Below are 26,526 nucleotides of genomic sequence, written 5' to 3'. Positions count from 1 at the left end.
CAAATACTGATGAATTGATATTTTGAAGAACCATCTTCCCAGAGGAATGGTGAACCCATGTGAAAATTTACAGAACATAAATGAATGTACAACAGGGAACTTCTGTACTGTTGGAGAGATATATGTGTTTATTTGTCCATGCCATCTATTTATTACAGTGCTTTGGCTGAAGAAACATGAGGCAAGCCTTTCTTTTCTCATGTGGCAAAAGCAGGTGCTACTGTAAATAGCATTAGGCTGCCACCAGCAGATTAGCACTTGAGACATGTCACCCAAAAGCAGGACAGAAATGATGGATCTAGGAAGGGATTGATTTTTGAACAAATGTGTGCTGGAAAACCTGCTAGGAATAATATAAGCAGATATGTGGTCATGGCCAGTGACAGGAGAAGGATGAGTAAATAATAAATTGAGCTCCCAGGATCAAGCAATAAAGGTGTTAAACAGCCTGACAGGCTTTCCCAGGGCAATACATCACAATGAGAGTTTAGGAAGAGTTTTGGGGGTTGACTGTTTCGTATTTTGCTTTTTTTTTATTTTACTTAAAAATGTAACATACAAGTCCATGAGATTTGTTTGAGACAAAACTCCATTTACATTTCAAAACATAAATTGAACATTTTCTCTGATCAAAAAAGCCTAAAGAACTGAAAGGCAGAGTGACTGTCAAGTACCTGTTCCCATACCACCAGTTCTAATTTAGTCACATTTACAATGTCATAATCAGAAGGAATATTTAACATTGCCCACAGAGCCCGTCAGCATTCTAATCCTCCCCTTCCACCATCCATTCCTCTACACAGGTTCTCTTGGGTGGCTATCAAGAGATTGTCACTAACTTCATCTCTTTTGTAGTAAATCTTATATTAAAAAAATAGGTTTTGTACTGAGACAGCTAGCTCTGATTTTTGGCATTTAATTCCCCTGTGGTCTGGCCCTCTTTCAGGAATTCTGCTGTTTCCCAGATTTGTGTTCTGCGGATTTCCTAATGACCCAATTTCTGCCAGTGTTGGTTTCTAGAGGAGAATGGGTAACAGTGGTTTATCGCTGTGATTTATTGAAGCAGTGGAAGAGATTGTGGTTTGAAAGAGATTTGTGGTCTATGAAAGCCTGTGTGCTGTCCTTCCTTTGGGATTTCTCCTCTGTGAGGATACAGAAGTTAAGAGTCACAGGCGCAGGGAACAGTAACTCACAGGATAGGTGAGTCAGATTTCACTTGGCCTTTCACAGTTGCTTGAATTTCAATGTAGCCATTGGCCTCCAGGGCCCATGAAACGGGGAAAGCCCATCCTTAGTTTTGAGCTCCACTATGTCCAGAAGTTCTTCTCAGTCCTAGGTTGGATGCATCTAAGTTTCTTTGTAGGTCAGCACACACTTGATGGATGAGGCAGAGGTGACGAATCAATATCATGTTCCCATTTTACAGCTGTTAACTAGGGAATGAAGAAGATCACCACTATCCTCATTCTTGGTTTTTTGCTTAGTCTGACCCTTATATAACCTCAGCCTCTGTCTTCACGTGCTGCTATATCTTTGTGAGACAAGTAAAGCCTTAAATGAGGATAAAGGTACTCATATAGCTGAAAGCCCAGTAAAATGTAACTGAAAGTTGGGGTTTAATTTTCCTAGGAGACTGACAATCCCAGTTTCAGTAAAATAGGAAGAACTATTTTGACTAATCCTTCGCAGGCTAGTGAGGAAATTATTTGATAGCACTCACACCATTAAGGTTGCCTGTCTTGCCCAGTACACTGCCTATATTAAATGGTACAGTGTTTTATGGAGGGTCATTCCTTCCCTAAAGACACTTCATTCTTTGGAAGCTTTTCATATCATCTTAGGCAAATATCCATCAGGAATAGACTAGACAGAATTGATCCTTCCACAGAGCAGAGGAAGGAAATAGGCACATTCTGGAGGTTTTTATCCTGTCTTGTTTTCTATTATGAGCAGAATAAACCACACCTGGAAATCAGACAACTCAGCTGCCCTACAGAAAGGCAGATCAGCAGGAGTTTAGCAGATGGCTTTCATGGAATTCAGGGACTGGAAGCCAATATTTTATGAAGTAAGAGAAAAAAGAGCATTAAGGGATGAAATAAGAAAGCTACACACATTGTGGTATATTCTCTGATATTTAGACGTATAATAAGTTTGTTTCTTTCAGTTTTTCCATTAAATGTTTCCTTATGAGGCATTTAAGACCCTTCAGAACTTAATTACTGCCTAGTGAATGATGGTGGTACATGGTCAGTGTTAAAGTTGGGGTCACTTATCAATCACAACATGACATAAAGACAATCAAATGTTTCTCCTCTTTAGGGCTTGTTAATGACCGAAGACAAACATGTTGATCCCAAATCATTTCCAAAGTGAAAGTAGAAAGAACACAAGTAGCAACAAAAGTCCCTTTGCTAACAGGTAAAACACAGAGAATAAACATGAATTTTAACTATTTTCCATCTTTTCCTGGCCAAGGTGAAGACTTATTGACAGGCACGTCTGGAAAAGCTTCTGTTGCTGCTGCTTACTATGACTGATTTTGAAAGAAGGAACTTCAATCTTAAGGGCTGTCAGTTTGGCACCTATAACGAGCATAATATTCATTTCAAAAGGAAAACTACCAAAAAAAATAAATGACAGGTTAAACTTTGCATGTCTACAAGCAGAACTGCTGATCTCCCAAGATAGTGTTCCCGGCCCACACACCCGTCACACTACCAGGTGCTGTTGCTTCTTTTCTTTTTTTCCCCTAGTATTCCTCATTACATTTCCCTGGCAGAAATTCCACTGTGGATGCTAGCAATAGGCTTGCCTTGATGCTGCTCATCACAATCCCCCGTGACAGCTTATTATCTCATTATCAACATTAATAATAAATGTGTGTTTCTCTGAATATGCAATGTGAGAACCGAATATCTATATATATATGGGACTTCACACTGCATTTATTTGAATGTGTAATGGCTGGTATAAATGCAGACTCAAAGCTCTATGAGTGAAGGACACACTTGGCATGCAGAACCAGGTTCAGCTGAGAGCCGTGACAGAGACTTCCTGTGTGCCTGTGGGTGAGTTATTTGACCCCATCCACACCTTATTCCTCATTCTTGAAATCCCTTTTGCACTTTTAGAGAATGATTTAAGTTTTCTCTCCTAAATGCTGCAATGTTTTAATACACATTCCAATTGATGCATCTTAATGCTTAAATGAGCATTGGATAGTTAAAACTACAAACTGATCAGTATAGAAATAAACAATCCCATATATGGGTTTCTGAGGATAAATATTTAAGAATAATTAATGGCTTATTTTTCCCTTCCATGCTGTCTAATTATAAATATGACTTTCCAAATAAAATCAACTTTTTTTTATACTACCGGAATTTTCTTTTTATTTAAAAATTCCTGGTTTTGAATGAATGAAAGTGTTATAGTAAAACTTCAAGTACGAAATGCTGACACAGTATGAAAACCAGTTTCATATATGAAACTAAAATAGTAGAATATTCTTGTCATAAAATAAAAACTGGATGTACAAGTAGGTCTTAAAAAATTTAAGTTCTGTTCTTAATTTCTAAAAATATTTTTTTGGTATTTTAATTTCAAGTAGTCAGAGTTGTAAAGGTTTTAGAACTGCTTATAAAAAATACTGGTCAAAAGGAGCACTCCTTTAATGGATGTTGAAGACTACAGCTCACTTGGCCTTACTGGGATGGAACATGCTAGTGGAAATAAATGAATACTTGTGATAGGGGATTCTAGAACTCCTCGAACACTGTTACTGAGGAAAACTCCTTCATTCTTGCCGTATTGTATTCCAGCCCAAGGACAGGAGACAGTGTTAAAAAAAACATATTTACTTGGTTGAGTAGCCAGCAACGTCCTTACAGTTCAGCCTAAATGTCACATGAAAGAACAAAATTAACAAATTCTGCAGAAAGTAAGAATATCTGAAAATAATTTCATTTACTTTCTAATGCTGATTAATAACAGATACATTATTCTTAGCAACTGTATTCTGACCTCAGTCTATTCTGGCTCACAAATTTTATGCAGAGAACGTGAGTAAAAAAAAAAGTCTAAATTCATGGAGAATGTCTAGAAAACAGTACAATTAGGATGAGAAAATGTCACTCTGACAGCTCTGTGTGTCCCTAAACATTTCCAAAAACAACTTCTAGTATGAAACTGCTCTTGCATAAAGTTGCACAAATGAGACAATGGAGTGTACTGTCTAGAAAGGAGTCTAGTCTAGAAAGAAAGGTCTATGGAATTAAAGTATTATAGAACATCAAAATGGAAAGGAAAACTTTCAAAACACAGAGGAGAATGCGCACATGGAATACCACACAAAGTATTTTGTTGGTTCTCCTGTGGGAAAATAGAAAGCAACAAATGGTTCAAAGTACAACAGAAACTCTTTTTTTAAGCATAAATGCTGTGTCGTTTGGTCCTTCACTGAAATATAAACTCAACAGCTCCAATTTCATTTGAAATATGACAAAAACAATAGAAGTTGTTCAATTTACTGAGTTAAAAAGTCAGGAAGGCAAAACTCTTTTTATCAGCCCAGATACCTTCCCCACCCCTCTGCTACCCTTTTGAATCCACTCTAAATTTGAAGCTACTGTCGTTCTTTGAAATGGAGTCTACAAAAAAAGAAAGTTAAACAACGACAAGTGATTCTCCTGAAGAAAGGATTGAATAAAAACAAAACATTGCTTTGAAGTTGCTGGTTTTCTTACTGAAGAACATTTCTCCTCTAAACTGTAACTCAGCTCTGAAACTGTTTTCAGAACAGAAGCATGTTCAGAAAATGCCAGAATGAAGAATATGCTACTTGTAAGATTTATTCATAAATTTGTCAGAAGGCATCAATATGATCAAGCAGCTGTAATTAGGAACGTGTCTAATGCTGATACACCTTAAAAATCCATGCTCTAGGGGCCATGAGTTTGATGAGTTTGGAAGAGGTCTTCAAGCAATAGGATTAGAGAAAGAAGAATAAAGATTATTGTCTTGGACTTGTTCTTCAATGACAGCTACAAGCTTCTGTTTCCCTCTAAGTTCCTAAATTATAAAACAACTGAAATTATTCTCCTTCCATGACAATTTGTGTGGAATTTTCCCTTTATGGGGTATTTAAAGCAGTTTTAGCTGTTAAAACTAACTTGGCATCCCAGGCATGGGTACATCCAGGGATGAGATGCAGCTATCCAAAGTAGATACTTGATGTCCTACAGAACAGAACCATTCTCCTCTGGCACAAAACCAACTCCCACAATGTGTCACCTTCTCTCTTCTCTTGCTTTAGAGAACTGGAGAATTCCCAAAAATATTTCCTACATATTCGACTCCTTCTGCTCCTTTCTAAGATCCTTGGAAGACTGGTTTCAAACTTACTGTCAATGTCCTCCCACCAATGTCAAAATCATTCTAATTCATGTGATGATTTCCCTGTGTCCTCACACCTGGAAAGCTTCATGCTGAAACTCAAACTGGCTGAAAGCTGTGTACTTGATTTAATCTTCACTTTTTACCTTAAACTTTCTTTAAGTCATAGACTTTCTAGTGTCTTGTTTAGACAGTAAGGTCAGGCCTGCAGAGCTTAAACTTGCTGAAAAAAGACTAAGTGAAAAACTACTGCAGAATGAACTTGTTTAGATTCTTGGAGTATCAATCTATTATGAATATTAAATAACAAAGTTAATAACCCTGTTTTGCCAATTTCTGTTCTGCTTCATTCAGCTCATGTAGAGTGTGTTGAGATCTCCACCCATCCATGAAACCTTAGAATTTCTTGCTGGCTGATATTACTATTAACAAATGAAAAACATCAGAAAATGCAATTCTTGCTAAAGGAATTTCTATTAAAAATAAAACTAAATTTTTACTTCCTTGCCTAATGATCACAATTTCTTGATCTGTGTCTCTCTCTGTCCAGTTATTTGTCTAATGGTTCCATCTTCTCTACTACTAAAAGCTTGTGCCAATTCCAGCCTTCCACCTTACAGAAATAAGCAGGTAGAGAACTATGGATTTTAGGTCTGCACTACCTACTTAATCCTAACCTTCTTAATAAATTAAACCAAGCTTTCCTCTGGCATTCTGAGGAGGTTTGTCATATATAAAGGGTTCTTACTCATATATGTGTAGCAAATCATATGAAATGCAGATAAATATGAAGAGATTTAAAATGTCTCTTTGTGATAGACACTGGCTGGCCAATACTTTAGAGTGTCCTCGGGTGAATTCTTAAGAGAAACTTCCTGTTAAAACATACAGGAGCTTTCTGTGGACTTGCAAATAGTCAGGATCATAGTACATATCACAGAGTCACAGAATATGCTGAGTTGGAAGGGATCCACAGGGATCATCAAGTCCAATCCTTAGCCCTATACAGGACCATCCCCAAGAGTCACACCACATGCTTGAGAGTATCATTGAGCTCTGTCAGGCTTGGTGCTGTGACCACTTCTCTGGGGAGCCTGTTCCAGTGCCCAAACACCCTCTGGATAAAGAACCTCTTTCTAATATCCAACCTAAACCTCCTCTGACAACTTCAGGCCATTTCCTCAGGTCCTGTCACGAGTCACCACAGAGAAGATAACAGTATCTGCTCCTCCTCTTCCCCTCATGAGGAAGTTATGGACTGCAATGAGGTCTCCCCTCAGTCTCCTCCAGGCTGAACAGACCAAGTGCCCTCAGCCACTCCTCACACATGTTTACTGTTTGGGCTGTAATAGTGCTAGTAAACTATACTTGTTCCTTTCATGGCTGAATGGTTGCACTCAAAGAGTTGAGGTGAATGACTCGATGTCCAAGTGGGAGAATACAACAAGTGGTGTTCCTCAGGGATTGGTGTTGGGACTGGTGCTGTTTAACATCTTTGTCAGTGACATGGGCAAGTGGGATTGTGTGCACCCTCAGCAAGTTTGCCGATGACACTGGGCTGTGTAGCCTGTTTGACACACTGCAGGGAAGGGATGTCATCCAAAGGGACCTTGAGAGGTGGAACCCATGCAAAGCCCACGAAGTTCAACAAGATCAAGTATGAGGTGCTGCACCTACATTGGGACAGTCCCAAGCACAAATACAGGCTGGAGGATGAAAAGATTGAGAGCAGTCCTGAGGAGAAAGACATGAGGGTGTTGATGGATGAGAAGCTCAACATGACTTGTAAAATGTGCACTTGAGCCCTGGAAGCCAACCAAACCTGGGCTGCATCAACAGCAGTGTGGGCAACAGGTCAAGGGAGAGGATTCTTTCCCTCTACTCCGCTCTTATGACACCCCACCTGGAGTGTTGCATCCAGCTCTGAGGCCCTCAACATAAGGAGGACATGGACCTGCTGGAGAAGATCTAGAGGAGGTCATGAAGATAATCAGAGGGCTGGAACACCTCTCCTGTGAAGACAGGCTGAGAGAATTTAGGTTGTTCATTCAGAAGAGAAGGCTCTAGGGTTACCTTAGAGCATCTTCCAGTACCCAAAGGGACTACAAGAGAGTTGTAAAGGGACTTTTTACAAAGCCATGTAGTGACAGGACAAGGGGGAACGGCTTTAAACTGAAAGGTGAGTTTAGATTTAATGTTAGGAAGAAATTCTTTATGGTGAGAGTGGTGAAGCACTGGAAAGAGGTTGCCCAGAGCAGTTGTGGATCCCCCATCCCTGGAAGTGTTCAAGGCCAGTTTGGATGGTGCCCTGGAAAGCTGTGCCCTGATCTAGTTTTTGATTGACACCTCATCCAGCTGTATTTTCTTAATGGTAGTTGCAGAGCAAATGCACTCATCACATCTTCCTTTGCTGACTTGACACTTCTTGGATCTGTAAGTGCAGCTCTTATTCATCAGTCATCCACACAAACAGCAGAGCTCAGTGTTCACGTAAGAAAATAAATGCTTTTGAAATTGTGTTGCTTTGGTCTGAAGGCTCATTAGATAAGTTGTCATGGTTTGAGCCCAAAAATCCAATTCCTGATTCCTAGCCCCCCTCCCACATCTCAATCCCATGTGAGATGGGTTTTCCAGACAAAAACACAAGACTCAATATGGGGGGAAGGAATATATATTACAGTGACTGTACACATAAATAAATACTATAATACATTACATACAACCTTAACTCTATCTCTACCATGACAATAATATTTACAATGGGCCACACTGGAGCCAAGGGACATTAAGCAATAGCCTTATAAAGGTCTGATGATCTCTTTTAGCTATAAAAGTAAATTTTAGGTACAGTGTAAGGTCCCAGATTAACTGCTGTGGAGACTAGCGTCTTCATTCTCCTCACAGAGGTCTGTTGAGTCAGCAGAGCAAAATTTTCTTGCAGTATTTTCTTCTTCAGTGAAAGCTTCTGTTTCTCCTACTTTCTGCGGCCCAGTCAGTCCAAGCATTGCTTTTCTGTCACAAAAGGAATGCCTATTATTTCTTTTGTTCTGTTGAAACTTGATTATTTAATTCCAAGCTGAACTTATGTATGTTGTATTAAAAATTCAATTTTCATTAGAAAATAACAACTTCTGTTCACTGAAGTTGTCCTAGACCTACAATGTCCTAGATGGGAAGTTCTGGAAAAGATATAAGATCATCTGATCTAGGCACCAATGTCAATTCTTATATAACATGCCTAACAGAAACTAACCCACCCACAAACTTCAGGTTAGGGTTTATTCTTTCTTTTGAACTGATGGAAATGATTTGTTGTTGGTCATCTCCCATATGACACAGCTCCAGGCAGGAGTATCAGAGTTACCAATCTCACCCTTTCTGAGTGAACTACTATTAATTGATCCCTCTGAACTTACTGTCTGTGAGTCTACTTCAGGCATTGATTTGTTCCTTGCCCTCATCTACATTATTTCAACACTGAGTTTTTTCTTCCAGATAATAAAGTGCTTACAAGTTTTAAAGTCAATTATAGCCCTATGCATGGAACAGTTACTATCAACAAAAAGAACTCCACATAATTTTAAAGAGTAGCTCTGAACATAATTTACAACATAACTCACATATTTAGATTGAGTGCATCTTGGGATGCTTAAATTTGAAACAGATGGTCAGGTGATTTGAAAATTACTCAAGGAAATCTCGAAATTAGCTCACAGCAACATGAAGGAATATCTGCTGGATTTAAAAGGAAAAAAGATGAGGCTGTTGATTGAGCTGGAGAGTAAATGAGACTACAATAGATGTTTGGTTCTATAGACTGGAAAGAATCATTTTCTGGGTTATGAATATGGTATTCACTGTGATACATACTTAGGAAGAGAGAGACACATTCTGACAGGCAATGCTTAGTTTCAGGCAGTTTAAAATCAGTGCCAATATAGAAAGAGGAAATTTATCTTATAAATAAACATGACTAAATATACGAAGACTCCAGGAATTTGAAGTGACAGTTAAAGTGGCACCTTGTGGTTCATCATATTTGATCCCACTGTGTCAATGTCACAGTGGCAGCTGGTATCAAAAATTGCTGGTGGGGAAAAGGATAATAAGCTTCTTTCCTCATCCTTGCACCTTTCCTAACCAAGTTATTCATATTTATGGGGGGTAGAAACTGGGACAGTGTTTTTGAAAGTGGAAAAAGAAGGGATGTCTAGGTTCACTATACTCAGATCATGCCTTCAAGTAAAAAAAAGTTCAAATGTTTCAGCAACAGGTAGGGAAGAAAAAACTAACATCCCTCTGCAGAAATGCCATTCTTCTCTCGAGTTCTGGTCTATGATCTCCATTTCAGCCCTGCCCAAAATTCATCCTGTTTTCCATTGCACATAAATTTAATTGACCTGTGTAGCTGACTGCTTTGTATAATGGAGAATGTGGCTCCAAATCCCTTCAGGCAGAGTCAAATCTCACTATAGTTAAATGACTGCCCCAGCTCTTGAGTTATTGGGTGAGGAAAGAGGACAGCAATGCCACCTCTTTCCCCCTTTAGGTGTCTGAGTCTTCCCAGGCAATGTGTGGTGCTCCTAATATACATCACTTGGACACTGAATGTTCCCATGACTGGCCTCCAAAAGTCAGGTGCTGCAATACTTAGCAGCAAAAGATTTGTCCCTCCTGCCCCCTTCACAGCTATACTTAGAGCTGATATTCAGAGTTTGATATCTCTGTGATTTCATACAATAAGGCTGCTAGTGAGCCACAACAGTTTTGTGCAGTGTGTTACAACTGGACAAGGTAGTTGACAGCTATGGCACTACTAACAGGGAACTACCCATCAATACTGATGACCCTGTTCAGCCAACTCCTCTAGATGAGATAGCATTGATTTGTCTACTGTTAGACTTTATTTTGCCCTAGCAAAGCCCCATGTCTTCCTTGGTCAGTCTATACACTTTTGTCCATAGCTCAAAGTGAAACACCCATGCAGGAATACTGTGAACATAGTTTGATGTTCATCATTAGCTTATCAAAGCTTTAGGTGGTGCATCTGACTTTCAGGAGACACGGAATACTGATGACCCAGGATACTATGGAGCTTTCTCAAAACTTCCCATGGATCAGCAATAGCCACTTAAAATGGAGCTCACTTGAAAGGACATTGCTTTCCAACAGCATCTGGAGACCAGGACTTCTGAATATAGGCAACCTCCATCCCTCTGCAGAAATGTCAACACAGAGCATAGATCTGGGTCTGGGTGAAGACACTTGTCTCCTTAAACATTTGCACCCTGACACCCTTAGCACTGACAACTACCTAATGCCTTTTCTCATTAATCCTGTATTTATATTAAAAGTTAGGGCTTCAGCTTTGGAAATGTGTAAGTTAACTTTTCATTCTTTTCAAAGTATATTCATTTCATTGTAATATATATATGGCATTTCCACATCCATCAGTATTTGACATCCAGTCTTTAAATTGTCCTATATATGCACATATATTTATAAGTTAATAAAAAGATACCATTTCCACAATTTTTTCTACAATGAAATAGCCTGTGAGCAAATTACATTTTCTTTTTACTGTTTACTCAGCACAGTGAAAGAATGTATTGACTGCTAAGTTTCTACGACTTTTTCCTCTACCGCATAAGAAAATGGACTCCCACTCTTATTAATTTCAAATATATCCCTTGTTGTTCCATAAATTGTCACTGCAGCTCTGACCTCTTTGCAGATTTACAGGTAGAAAGAATTAAGACACCTATATATTTATAGGCATTTCCAAAACAGCTGTGCATCCGCATGCTCCTCAAAAGAGTTTTATGCACTGCGGGTGTTTCAATTATAAAACCATGTGGCTGGCATATAAAAACAAAGCCACTTCAAGAGTTGAATTTCTTAATTAGATGACTGGAGCCATTATAATAGCCTGTGATCTACATCTAGCTTTTAATAATCTTTTCCTTACTGTTCTTTAGTCACATGAGTTGTGCCACTAACTTGCAAACTCACCTTCCATAGTTCAGCCTCATCAGAACACTTAAGCCCCTGAAGCAGGAGAAAGAAACCTCCAGAATCTGTTTTCTAGTAATTTCTTAGGTCAATTATGGGTTAATTACTGTCAAAAAAACATAAAGATGTCACTTATATGAATTTACAAGACAGAATTTATTAAAATATTTTAAATAACCTCACCATTGGAACAAAGAAAAAAAGCAACAACAAAAGTAATAAGATCAAGCAGGAGCATTGCTGTTGTACAGCATGGCAGAGAGCTATCTGTTGTTGTCAAAAATTAAAACAGAAAATAAATGGCCTGGGAATAATTCAGGTCCCACACAACACTTAACAGTTACATGACATCCAGAGCCACCATCTAGACATAGGATACAAACAACTGGCCCCAATGGGCAACAAATCATCCCCAGCCTCATGAATGGCAAAGTTCTCAAGATGGTCTTTGCCACTGAGGAGAGTGGATACTATGAGAATTTTATTAGTTTAACTCTTTCCACACCGGCAGTATCAAGGCTACTCTCCCCTCTCTAAGCCAACAATTTACCAAACCAAACAACAGGGTGTACTACTGTAGTGTGCACTGTACTGCTTTCAAATGCATCAGTCACATGTCAGAGTTTTTCAAAATATCAGGAAAACTGGCAAATACATTTTTGGCTGACCTAGTAAATTATTACAAACATAATTAAAAGGTGATAAAAATCAGGATAAGGACAATACTTGATTTATAAAAATGCCTAAATTACTGCAGATGAGAAAATAAAAATTTGTAATTTTAATTTTTTAATGAAAAACATCTTTTTTAAGAACCTAATTCTTTAATGTATTCTACCACTAATCCAAAGCTGTGTTTGGGTAAAATGCTCATTCCAGAGATTTCTGATTTCCTGGCAATTAAGTGAGAAAATAATAATTATTGTTACAATTACTGCTACTGTTAATAATTATCATAATGCTCTATCAGAGAAAATTATTTTGATTTAGGCAGAAGTATGAAATTGTCAACAACAAAAATTTCTCGAAATAAAATGAGTTTTAGAAAAAATTATATTTGCTCATGATCCAATGAAATGGAAAGAGAGTATATGCCAAACTGATGATTAGGCTATAAAAAGACTCAACAATAACTAATTCATATGTAATAGCATGCATTTATTTTTAAGGTTACAAAGCCTGAAAAGTTCTTAGTGTTACAGACTAGATACTTGAGAGTGAACATAAGGCTGCCTGGATCACATTGTCCTTTTAGTAACATGATTAAATCAAGCTACTGATAGCAAATAAAGCTTTTATTACTGGAAAATTATTTCATCTAGCACATAAAATTGCTGGAAGAGTCCTTTCTTAATTACAAATTTTTCTTTGGTACTATCATGCAAATGTTTCCTTAGAACAAGCACTGCCAAGCTAAATTAGAAAAAAAATTTAGGGATTTATGAGCTTTACAAAAACGTTAAAACAGTTTTCAGAAAGGTATTCTACGTATAAGCCAGAGAAAAGAAGTGAAAGACCACAGACTCAGATAAGCCAGATGGCTATTGTTTGCTTCAGTGTAAAATGGTCTTCCAGTTGAAAATTGAACTGGGCCACATCGGGGCCACAGTCTCTAAAAGTTGATTTATGGGTCTTAGGATGAATCATAAAAAATAAGCCCACCTCAGTAGAAATGCCACCCTCCCTTAAAGGAAAGTTATTATATACTTTTCTGTTTTGGTTAAATACAAATATTAAATAAATTTAGAGTAGATTAGAATTGGACAAAGTATATCTATTAAAGCAACAGTACTTTTCACAGCAGAGATGAACCTGAGCAAGTTTCAGCTTCTCTGTTACACAGTTGTATAATAATAATAATATAATAATAATGGCCAGTCTTCGCGAACGAAGATTTGGGGAAAGGTCTTTTACCTTTCCAGCCTGCGCAATGGATTTTTTAGGTGAGACACAGCCTGCGCTGAACTGAGCCCACCCTTTAATCCTAAGGTTCATCTGCCGGGGCCAAGCAAGCTTGGACAATGGCAGTGAGGTCCTCAGGACGTAGGTTTGTTTAGAGTGACCTTCTCATAGATGGATGGCCTCACAGGGCTAACGAGCTCCATCTGCCCGGGGGACTGGCTGGATTCGAACCTGGGTCGCAGAGGTGAGAGTCCTGCACGCTAACCACTAGGCCACCAGGGGTCCCCAACACAGTTGTAACTACTATCATAAATAAAATTATTCTGTTCTCAATTGGTAAAAGGGAGTTTAAGAAAAAAGACCTTCTTGACATCCTGTAATGTTTTGGGGAACAACTTAGAAATGTAACAGAGGTAGTTCCCACAAGGTCTTGATATACTGGAGCAACTTTATAAAGGAGGAAGATGGCCATTTCCTTATCCCTTGAATTGTTGCTGCTGTTATCTAGTGTTTCACGGAGGCCTTCTGGGAACAATAGTGACTTGTGCCCAGTTTTGTCATCTCCATTTTTATCTAGTTCTGTCACACTTTTAGTTTCTCAGATTTATAGAAATGATCCTTCTGTCCACACCTTTCTTGACAACACCTTCCTCAAGCTTCCCTATGAATAAAAATAAGCCCAGTTGACATCAAACCATAATTTGCATGAGCTAGTTTTGCCAAGTTCTGTAGAATTTGCTCGGGCTGTGTTCCAACACATGAGGAGTTGAGAGAAAACATCTCAAGGTCACCACAAAGCAGGAGGGTGTAAGTGAGAGAGGTGTAACCAGACTCGTCATCGACATGTCTCATGCTGAAGAGAAGAGCAAAGCCCTGCCCCTCACACAGCTCTGTTGTGTAACTCTCAGCCTGGGTGGCCAGTCCAGAAATACACACTTGTTCACAAGACTGACTCGTGTCCTCACACCTGCTGCCGCTGACATGGTCTCTGCCTTTGCAGCCCTTGGTGTTTGTAGCACAGGGTGCAGATTTTAGTATTCTGTACAGTCCTTACCTGTTGTCACGAGAGACATTTTGGAAAGTTTCCCTGCATGATATATTATAGCTGACAGGATAGTCACGGATATGCTGCCACTGCTGCTGCTCAGGAGCTCCTTAAAAGACTGTTCCTCTCCCATGCTCTTGTCAAGAAGGTTTTTGCAAGTGTCCTGTGTTGTGTCGAGTAGTTAAATGAAATGTTTCTACTCCATTTGAAGACCCCTATGACAACAGGATTCCACTGACCATATTACATCTGGGACAACAAAAGCAGCTGTCATTCACAAATATCTCTTCTCTAAAACTTATTCCATGAGCTGCTCTACCAAAAAAGGAGTGAGTGTTATGGTAAATGTCCTTTATTTATTGACTTCTTTCATCTGTGCATAGGACCCTGCATGTCAGGCTGGCATGATGGTAACTTGAAATCATGACAATATACTCCCATTGCATTTCAGAGAAATGGATCACGTTGTGTCCAAATTAGAAGCGTACAATTACTTTTAACTACATCCCATCAGTAGTGTTTCTGCTACCTCACCTTGGCATTGCAAGTGCTGTTGTTGGTACAGCCATGATGCAACCAGGTACCAAACATGGTTTCATCTTCCATTGCCTGCATCCTAGCTCTGAGTTAGCTTTACTTTATATGTTTTGTTGCATCTATAAGCAAAACCCACCAAAATTCACTACATGAAAATTACCACCTACCTGTCTGTATCATAGGAACAGATTGGCTTATTCTTGTTTGGATTTTGGTTCTTTCAGTAGCTTGCTATTGATGATATACCTCTAGGCTTGTGAAATGTTTTCTATCACACTTGCTTTAGTGTGTAAGGAGCATTTCTGGCAGCTCCTTTGCTCTAGTAAACCTTATGGCCAGGGCTCCCAGATAAACTGTCTCATCTAATGCACCAAAACTAGAGCTCCAGAGCCAGAGCTGCCCCCCACGAAGGATGGAGAGTGTGTTCAGCTATGGTCCAAGCAGTAAATGTGGTCTAAAAGGATTGACTGGAAAAGTAAATTCCATTTTTCATAAAGCACCACAGATCCCACTTAATAGCTAGTTCTGGTGTTTTTAAAACATTGATTTGGCTTTTGGGCTTTTGCCTTATTTTTGATCTTGTATAAATTTTATTACCAAAATTTTTATTCCCTTTGATAACAAAAATTTTGTATTTTGATTTAGTTCATCCTGGAGCTGGTAGCAGCTCTGTGTGATAATGGTATTTCTCAAGTGAAAAATAGGTTGATTTTAAGAAACAGATGAGGTTTTTCACTTGTTATTTCCGCACAATTCTCATTCAGACAATTCTCATACACTGTAGCTTTTATCATGCTATTTTGAATAACAGAATGGACTTCAGGGGCAATTTGCAGGAGCACAAATGAGTCAAAAGAAAGGGGCAACTGTGGAGTTTTCTGAGATAAGGTAGGAGGGGACGTCACTAAGTGACTTGATGATGGTGAGTAAAGTTAAAAAAGGAATACCACTGCTGGAGATTTCTCTCTTTGTCCAAGTAATTAATATATTATTGGCCTCAAAAAAGGATTAGACAACCTTGTCTCTTACTCAGAGCAACCTTGCTAATAGTTATCTTGCCTTGAAAAAGCTAACGCTGTGTATCTCTAGAGCTTTTCACCATAAAAGCACATAGTTGGCAGTCCTTATTGCAACCAATAGGAAGAGCAAAATCCTCATACACCTTTGAAGGACAAATGTTTTGGCTGGGACATAGCAGTTAATTAATATTTTTTTTGTTCACAGCACTGCAGTGTCCCAACCAAGGTCAGGGCTGCATTGTGTGAGGCATTACATAGATTCATGGAAGGAGCAAGCTGCTGCTCAAAGCTCAGTAGAAAGCATTGATAAAAGGTAGAGGACAGAAGGGTATGCATTCAAAACAAATGGTAAGATAGTACTCATCACATGAGTTTTAAACTAGGATTCTGACCAAATTGTTATGCTTCCTCACAGCACAGAAAAACAACATGTAACACAAAACCAGTGATTTTAGGTTTTCCTCTAAAGAGTAGAGGTGCAACAGCAACTTAATTATCCTCCTGAAACAGTGGTTGATAGTTATAGTTGGAAATCGGTTGGAGCTGACAAATGGACAAAGTGAACATTACAGCCTTTGCTAAGCTGAGTGCAGCATCTTTTATTCACAACAGAACAACCCAAGTTCTGTGTGTGTAGGAATTTCATGATTTCCTCAGACCGAACACTCTTGTGCTGAAACCCTGGCCCTGAATCCAAATGAGGTTTGCAAGCAATATTAAAATGGAGGTTCTTATATAATGTATATCTCTGGGAATCTGGGTATACATGGGTAATGAATGTAATACAATTTTAATGAGAATTTCATTTTATGACTCAGGATACAAGAAGACATAACTTCTCCTAATATAATTACCTTTGATTAATCTGTGGGAGTTATTAATTTCAGACAAAAGTTTTACTTTTCTGAATGTCCAGACTAATGAAATTACTCTTATTAGTTTGACAGTAGATGATGACACAGATGTAATAGGCACTGAAACAGAGATGTATTGGGCAGCTTACTGGAAATTGAAATTACAGCAAATGAATATTGCACATTGACCCATAAGCACAGTGGCCACTTTTTCAACAAGAATTCTTTTATGTCCCCTCTGTTTGCACTCATAAGATACATGCAGCACAATCTGCTTTAAGCTATCACCAAGCACCTCTCAGAAACACAAAGCAGGAACGAGAAGGAAGTACTATTGAAGGAATACTTAAGTATTCCACCCGGGCATATTAACATTATAATTTATATTCTATAGTGGCGGGTGAAAGAAAATTGGCCTCCATTATGTAAGGAGTTGTTCAGACTCTCCAGAAAATAAAGTCTGATCTCAGAAGAATTCAAAATCTTATTTCCAGCAGACCAAAGAAATGAATATATGAAACAGTGGCAGGGAATTCAAAGAGGCCTGATGAGGAAGACAGTATAAAGGAAGGACACGGTGATGGATTGTAAAACTGTTTAATCTCTTTTCTTGCGATCTGATCTTTCTTATTACATGTACTGTTGTGCTGAAAAGGGGTGCAGGAAGGAAACCTGCTTACCTGCCTAAACTGGCAGACATTCCCTGCGTGAAGTGGTACTCCCTGGGTTGAGGGGAATTTGTGTCCTTCCTAAGAATAACCAGTGGAGCAGCTGGAGTGCAGAGCAGCAGTAGGGCAGCAGCAAACCTGTAGCAAAGACGGAGACTGGTAAACTGGAGAACAAGTGAAAAGAGGCTTTTCCAGGAACCGAGTGCATCCTGCTCATATGGAGTTTGTTACAGCCCACAAAGGTTCTGAAAACCACTGGGCTGAGCACAACATTGTAAGAAAGAAGAAGAGAGGATTCTGATTGCAAATCCTTCAATTTCTATTGTATTTTACCTACAAGATCTTAGGTCTGAAATATCATTTTACAATTTCACTTTCAAAGCTACTTCTTTCTTGTGTTTTCATAAGCACATATGTGACAATGGAGAGTCTGCTTGGTGTTTGTGGGGTGCTTTCAGTCCACCTCAAAGCTCTGACTTACTTCAGGTCCCATCATACCCATGCAAAAGTTAGGGGCAGCAGTAATGCAATACAGAGTTTCAGAATGTTCGTACCATGTTGGCATTTAGAAATCCAATTAATTTGATATATTTCATATGTTAAGGAGCAAAGTATCTGGTCAGAGGATGAAAGCCCAAACGAACATGTTGCTAAATGCATTTGCCTCTGAAATAAGCTAAATTCTAAAGTCTTCCCTTACACAAAGCTTGCACTAAATTTTAACAAGTTTGCCTATAAAGGGCTGAGAGAAAATCAAATATTATTTTATTGAATTTAGCAGTGGATGAATATTTCTCATTCTGTCACAATAAGATTATTTACTCACAAAGAGGTACTGAAATAAAATATTATGAAAGATAAATGCTTATATCTAAATGGCAAATACCTTCCCTATATATTCTTATTTTGGGGCACAAACTTTACAAATGGGCCTTCTCTTTTAAGCATTATTTTTCCTCCAATGTTTTTACCATAATCTTCCCATATTTATCATTGCTAGCAAAATCCATGTCCAGTCGCATCGATATTCCTTGATGTCCTTCTTGTAATATATTAGGTAAAGGCAGTATGGGAGTCAGGTAGATGTTTTCTTTCTGCATTCCACAGTGGAAGCTTTATTTTGGAGTCTAAAACCAAACCACCAAGAGATATTTATTTCAGGGTCTATCAATTAGATTTGTAAGGTTACACACTTCTTCTAGGCATCTACAATAAAAGATGAAACTAACCATCCTACTTGAAAAAACACAAAAATCTTTCACTTCTATCATTTCCCTAATGAATATCTAACTGGCACTCTCCCTCCTGATTTTTAATTATGGGTCTCTATAAGTTCATAAGCATTAAACAAATATAATTTATTACTTAGGAAATACCATTACAAGTGATTCACATGTACCTCACAACTCTGTGATTAAAGCAATTGTGCGTTTTCCTTGTCAGACTCAAAATAAGCATTCTATAGAACAGTCCTACTCTGTTTTCCAAATTACAGTGCAATTATTGGCTCATGGTTCCAAGTCACGACTGAGTTTCTGTGTCTCCTACATTGTTTTCTTCTCTCTTTCATTTCCATATCTACATCTTCATTTTAACTTAACAGCAGCGTAAACCAAGAATTTCTCTACCCTGTAAAACTTTCTTTGACATTTTAACATGGTATTAAAGATGCTGGAAAGTGTGTGCATTAAAGGCTGTATGTACAGAAAGACAAATCTTAAATCTACTTTGCAGATTTTGTGTCTCTTCTTCTACCTCAGAAAACAACAGAATGGTGACATTTGATTCCTGAAATTAAATGGTGAAAGTCTGATAAATGGAATTAGCTGCAAACCGTGTAGATATTATGATAGTGAAAAGCATAAGAAAATATACTACCTTTAAGATAGCACACTGATTAGGATGGCCTTAAGGCTAACTAAAGATGATCCCCAATTATAAAAAAGCACTGCTATGTATAAGCAATCCTAATGAGCAATAAAATTAGACAGTGAAGCTCAAAAGAAAATGATGATATATATGCACAAATCTCATTACTCTAGTGGTATGGATCATTCAACATAGAAACATCTGAAAGTGGGAGAGTAATAATTTATCTTTAAGTTTTCCCTTCAAATTAAAACTTTGTCACATACCGGTTTTTTTAAGACATCCTGAAATGCATAATTGGCATCATATCATCAAACGTGTAATGCCACTTGCTATAAAAGGTATGTAATTTTGTGCCCCACAGTGTTGCTCTGCATCATAAAATTAGCCAAGGAGTATGTCTTTCAAAGCAAAGGACTGAGCTCCAGCATATCAAAGCCATCTGCTGAACAAATCAGACAGAAACTGCCACGATCACCAAACCCGAGACACTGCCAGCTTTACCTAAAAGGAAACATAACATGTCACACTAGTCTGACATTCCCTGTTGTCAAAGAATCCGGCTCACATACTGATCCAGCAAGCATCTGAGCAGCTTTAGGCACAGAAATGGCTTAGACTGATTTTGTCATTTGGATTGAAATAGAAGAAAAGGCAAAGGATCTAGGATCAAAGTGTTCCAGCTCCAGATTGTGGAGCTACTATTCTCAGCAAAGGCCATTCATCTTGCATGCCTTGGTTCAGGCAAAGGTCTCAAAAATGAAAATCTAAAATAAGTTACAAATTTATCACCTAAAAAAAAAACAACCAAAAAAACCACAAAAAACCCCCTTCTATTCTGTCATGGCACAGTCACCAAAGATAGTCTGGAAATAAAAACTCTACACTGAAAAGAGATTTTCTGGCTTCATTATGACAGGTTTACAGTGTTGGTTCTTTCAGTTTTGTCTATACTATAGACTATCCATGGCCAAGATGTAGAAACAAAGCTGGTCCATGCTCATCCACACTTTTTAATGTTGTAGTGTTCCTGTGCCAGCTAGAAATTTTTCCTTACTCAGTTTGGCATTAGCATCAATCATGGACTCTTCTTGTTCCTCAGTATAGATAATCGCTCTGTTTGAGCAAAGAAAGAGAAGAGACTTTATCCAGACAGATATGACCTGTGCCATGCTACCAGTCCACTCGGCCAAAAAAAAACAAAACAGACCCTTCTTTATCTGTAGATATGGAGCTTTTTTGTCCCTAATGAGACAAATTGAACACATGGTTCTATATCATAGTTAAATGGTGCCCACATGTTTCCAGGGATGGGGCATCCACCACCTCTCTGGGCCACCTGTTCCAGTGTTTCTCCACCATCATCATAAAAATTGGCTCCTTATATTTAGTCTAAATCTATTCTCTTTCAGTTCGAAAAAATTTACCCCTTGTCCTATTGCAACACACCCTTCTAAAAAGTTTATCCCTCTCTTTCTTGTAGGCTTCCTTTCGCACTGAAAGACAGCAATGAGGTCTCCCCAGAGCTTCCTCTTCTCCAGGCTGAACAACCCCAACTGTCTCTGCCTTTATCCATAGGAAAGATGTTCTTTGATAATTTTTGTGTCCCTGATCTGAACTTGTTCCAACAGGTCCAAGTCTTTCTTTCATTGAGGATCCCACAGCTGGATGCGGCACTGCAGGTGAGGTCTCACCAGAGAGGAGCAGAGGAGCAGAATCCCTTCCCTCATCCTGCTGCCCACACTGCGTTGGATGCAGTGGCTTTGTGGGCCGGTTCATGCCCAGCCTCTGCTCCACCTGTTTTGTAGTCTTAGAACTCCTTGACATCACATCATGTATCTTTTTTTTTCTTTCTGTTCATCAAGTTTTCTTTTCTGCAGTTATTCCTCTCATTTTATCAATGAAACAAAAACATGGAGCTATTGCCATATGCTGTGTGCTACCTATGCTGCTATGAACTCTCTTCACTTCCAGTGTATTAAGCTCTCAGCCTCACCCATGTCTCTGTTTGAACTAAAAGTTCTTTGGGGCAAAGATCTTCTACCACTATATGTTTGTAGAGTGCTTAACATAAGAAAACCACATCATTTGTTGGCTGTTAGGCATGACTGTAATAAACATAATAAATAATAATAACCTTTTTAGCAGTCCACCAATTACCAGAGATCAGAGGAAAACCTTGCAGGAAATGGGAGAGACACCTGCCCTGGGATACTTTCTATGCCATTCTTAGCACAAATTATGACCAAAAAGAAAATTGTTCATAATGAGATCTAGATGGAAGTCTTCAAAGGGAGGAAAGAACCATACCAGAAACCGGGGAAGGGTTCTTCCTTGCCTCATCTTTGCTACCGGCAAATGGTCTTGACCTAATTGCAATTTTGTCTTTTAGAATTTGACAGTAATTGTGGCAAAGAGCAGTCTAAATAGGATATTGTTAGTGGTGCACAATTTTCCCCTTTGCCCAATTTGTTTGAAATACAGTTGTCTTTTGGCCTTCCCCTCTGTGTTTTCTCATTCTCTTCATCTCCCCAAGCAGCTCTTGCAGTGTTCTTTCCTCCTTCCTACATGCTCTACTTCTTCCCCACTTCAGTCTCTCACTCTGCACCCCAAAATCATCACTCACACCCCCACATGACACACAGCCTTCCTCCCCTCTGCTTTTTCTCACAAAAGCTCACGTACGCCTGCTCTGTGTATGGTGTTCCCAGGTGGTGATTAATGAGAGTTCTAGCTGGAGCTAAAAGCTGTGATGAGTGTCTATATAATAACAAACATTAGTGCTGGCGAGGGAGGTAGAAGCATGTGTATCTCTTCCCCAGGCTGCCAACACACTTTACTATTTCATAGCAACTGGTTTGAAATACGGAGTTCCTGGGCCTCATTTCAGGCAAAGCCACCTAAAGGTCCTGTTAAATTCTGAGGAGAAGATCCAGACCCATATCACATTAGTAGGAGAGGATCTATGTCTCCCCAGCTTGGTTATTACGTTAATTCTGCAATAGCAGAGTTTTCTTACTGTTCAAATGCCACAAAATTAAAAAAAAAAATAAAAAAAGCATGAAAAGTTTCTGTATCTGATGGTGCTGTTTAACCCCACCTGGGAACTCAGCCCCACAGAGCTGCTTGCTTAGTCCTCCCTGGGTGGGCTGGGGGAGAGAATTGGAAGGGTAAAAATGAGAAAATTTGTGGGTTGGCATAAAGGCAGTTTATTAGGCAAAGCAAAAGCCATGCATGGAAGCAAAGCCAAACAAGGATTTCATTCACCACTTCCCATAAGCAGACAGGTGTTCAGCCATCTCCAGGAAAGCATGGCCCCATCATGTGTAGTGGTGATTTGGAAAGACAAATATCGTCACTCTGAATGTTCCCCGTCCCTTCTCTGCCAGATTTACATGCTGAACATGATGCCCAGACGAGGATATCCCTTGGGTCATCTGGGGTCAACTGTTCCAGCTGTGTCTTCCAACTTCTTGTGCAACCCAAGCCTCGTCACTGGTGTGTGAGAAGCAGAAAAGGTCTTGACTTTACGTAAGCACCACTCAGCAATAATGAAAATATCTCTGTATTATTAACAATTTTTAATCATAAATCCAAACCACAGCCTAATACTACTGTGATGAAAATTAACTCTACCCCATTCAAACCCAGCACAGATGGTAACAGTGTAAGTAGGACATCCCTCTTCCCATAAGGTGCTGCACTGGCTGTGTCCCAGGGGTCTCTGCTGTGGCAGGAGATACGAGGTATCTTGACCTGCCTCAAACACCCTCCTGCCAGTCTGCCCTAGTGTTCTCATTCATTGCACATGCTGGTACTTCAGACAGAAACCACTTAGGTTCTACCATGAGGTGCTTTGAGGAAAACAGAGAAGTGTGCAAACAGAACCAGTGACATTTAATCTCTACTTCTGCGCTTGTTAGCTGAGAAGCTTGACAATATACCATGATTGGATAAAGACTCAGGGAGAACTATTGCAGGGAGAAAGTGCAAAGAAATACATGAAAATCAAAAAACAGCCAAAGAAAGAACTGTGATCCAGCAGAGATATCCATTAGGGTTAATTTTATAGGGAGCAGGGAAGGAAAATTTTAGACTGTTATGAGACAACCACAAAGGAACAGCTGAGTTTCTACATCATGAGGAAAACTGATAATGCTGAATTAAAGTAAAAGTCATGCGGTGAAAATGTTATTTCTATGTAGATATTGCAACATTTAACAGGACAAAAATCATAGAAAGCCCAGACAAGACTTGCATTCAGAAAGTATTTTAGATTTGCACAGAATCACGGAAAATCCCAAGTTAAAATGGACCCACAAGGACCATTGAGTCCAACTCCTGGCCCTACACAGGACAACCCCAAATTGCACATGATGTGCCTGAGAGCATTGTCCAAACACACCCTGAACTCTAACAGGCTTGGTGCTGTGACTGCTTCCCTGGGGAGCCCAACCACCCTCTGGATAAAGAACCTTTTCTTAATACGCGAAATAAACCTCCCCTGATGCAGCTTCATGCCATTCCCTTGGGTCCCGTCACTGGGTACCTGAGAGAAGAGACCAGCACCTGTTATGTACATGTTATATACATTTGTACCTGCTGTCAGAACCAGGACCAGGCTGCACTAAAGCAGTTCCAGTATAGAATGCACAGTGCTTAGTGAATATCAGACACTGCCCTGCCTGATATTCCATCCAAGTCCTAACCACAGGATGTGACTCAAAGCACTAACCATTGTCCTGGATAGCTTTAATTTGACTATATTAGATCCTCACACATAAGTTCTAATCTTGTCTTCCTATATCTGAATTTGTCATATGTATTATTAGCCTCTTATCTCTGCAGTTTGGTCTCTTTTAGCTAACCCTTATGCCTCCTTTTCTTCCCTCACTTGCACTCACCACTGACTTTGGAACATGGATTTGAGACAAATGAGGACTGAGCAGAGATCAGAATCTATTGTACTCATTAAATAAACTTTCTGGCTGCTTTGCTCTTCAAATAAATAGTGAATAACAAGTCGTCTGCCGAGAGATGAAAATCTGGGATAATAGAAGACCCTGTACTGTTGTGAGAACAGTCACCAAGATGATGAGTCATTGTTTTAGCCTTATACCAAGAGACACATAGTTTAATCTTAGTCCTTATGTCACAAATCACAAAGGCTCATGGCTGATCCTTAGAATAGAGTAAGAGCCAAATTATATCCTTCTTAAGGAAAGATGTGATAACCTGGCATGGTAACTAATCCCAAGTTATTCTCCCTTGTGAATGTATCAGGATCCATTCTGATAGTATTTTGGTTTCATGCTCCAAAATAACCCCAATAAGAGATGACTGTAGAAGGAAACCTAGGTGTTTGGGGCTCAGACTTCCTCTCCTCTACACATATCCTGGATGCTTTAGCTGGGAAGGTCTGGGATGACTGTAGGATTTCTCTGCTTTCTTCTCTAGATCTTCCTGAGTGTTGCTGTTCCTTAAAAACAACCCCTTGCTTTGTCCCACTCTTGAGCTTTCTAGCAAAGGGGTACAGAGAGGGGGAGTCAGGAAGAGAGGGAAATAGGTTAAATATTACCAGACATATAATTGATGTAGTCTTCCTGGGGATGACATGACCTGGCTTGAGTCTGAAGGGAAGAGGAGAAAGAAAAATTTGGGGAGCATCAGAGCATATCTGAAGAACTGTGTAGGATCTTCTTTTCAAACACCACCTGCTTTTTGTTGTCCATTTAATGCCAAAATATACTGAGAACTGAGTCACCATCTTGATGAAAATGCTTTGTTCCCAATAATTTCACTGTGGAATTGTTCATCCAGTTCAGAAGAATTTCTCTCCAAGTCTGAGGAGTATTGCCTTTACAGAGTAAATCCCATGCCAAAGGCATGCCATGCCAAACTGCCTCAGAATCTTTTCTCTCTATAGCATTTGGCAGATATTATAGTACCTAAAAAATATTTCCACAAGTTTTATTTAGACACATCTCAATTTATGATTTGACACTGATGGAAACATTCTCTTCTAGGCAGATATGTCCAAAGCTCAACTTCAGCCCAGCTGGAACATTTAGTTTTTCCCCACTGAGTTATATGATCTTTTTAATGGAAATGTCATCTCCACCTTAATTATTGCAGTACAAGGAGAAGATGTTATAATATTCATGACAGCAAGTAAAAAAATAACTAGATGGGAATATCTATTTTCTGAGATTATTGATCTCTGTGGTAGAGGCTCTTGGCAACATCCAGTTCTGGAATTTTTTAATAGTGAATTTCAAAGAAAAATAAATGGAGAGTGGAAGTCTTATTTATGCACCTAGTTTTGGTGAATTCGATCAAAGATGACATTGTGTCTTAGTATTGCTCAGAATTGGGCACTTAAACTCTGCAATCTTTTCCCTGTGCCTTGAACACGATTTTTATAAGTTCTTCCTTTTACTCCATTGTATATCCATAGAGAATGAAGATCTACTTTTGCCCATTTCAGAGCCTAAATTCTGTCTCTTTTTGTTTATTATGTGGCAGAAAATATTACTTATTTTACAGTAATACTTATTTTGTCATAATTTTGCATCCTTTGAACATTACTGATTTTTTTCCTAATATCTGACATAATTATTTTCTTTCCAGCATTTCAAGTCCCATGTTTCTAAACCCATCCTTTCTCTTTTCAGATTCTAACATTGCAATTATTCTTCTCTTCAGTCCTATATAGACATAAGAGTACCAGTTCACTTAGTCCCTCCTCATGGACCACTCTTTCCAAACCTCATGAAAAATCAGCCCGAAGCAGCTAACAAAATTTCCCCTTAATGAAAGTGCCCTATGAAATTGCTCTAGAATAAGCTACACAGTCTTAGGAGGATTCAAGCTTTATGAATGTTTTGTGTTAAATTTATTTTTAATGTGAGCATTTAAATAAATCATTAAAAAGAAGTTAGTGTATGGAAAGGAAAGTGGAAGCTGCATAAAGGTTCTGCACTAATAGAGTCATCCTACCACAGTACAAGAAAATCTGTTCCTACTTTTTTGTGCAGTTTTATTAATCAGTTATTTGAGTAAGCTATATCAGGAACAGCATATGGAATCTTTTAGGAAAAAGTAGAACAGAGAAGCACATTACATTAAATGACATAGAAGATAAACAAATATTAAAATCCAATGGAGATAAAATACTACTTTTCACATATGTATAGTCTATTCTTATTTATCTTCAGTATAAA

The 26,526-nt window shown here is 38.8% G+C and overlaps 1 long non-coding RNA gene across 1 annotated transcript; it reads left to right on the top strand.

The window, feature by feature from the left end:
- Positions 1-772: 772 nt before the first annotated feature.
- On the top strand, positions 773-2,853 carry LOC113968101. Its single transcript, XR_003534375.1, has 3 exons — positions 773-854; positions 947-1,030; positions 2,479-2,853. It is a non-coding gene; the product is annotated as an uncharacterized LOC113968101 (long non-coding RNA).
- The last annotated feature ends 23,673 nt before the right edge of the window (positions 2,854-26,526 follow it).

The sequence above is a fragment of the Neopelma chrysocephalum genome, unplaced genomic scaffold (assembly GCF_003984885.1).
Source record: "Neopelma chrysocephalum unplaced genomic scaffold, ASM398488v2 Primary Assembly neopelma1_66, whole genome shotgun sequence".
In the NCBI taxonomy this organism is placed as follows: domain Eukaryota; kingdom Metazoa; phylum Chordata; class Aves; order Passeriformes; family Pipridae; genus Neopelma; species Neopelma chrysocephalum.
This window is presented reverse-complemented; position numbering and strand designations above follow the sequence as displayed.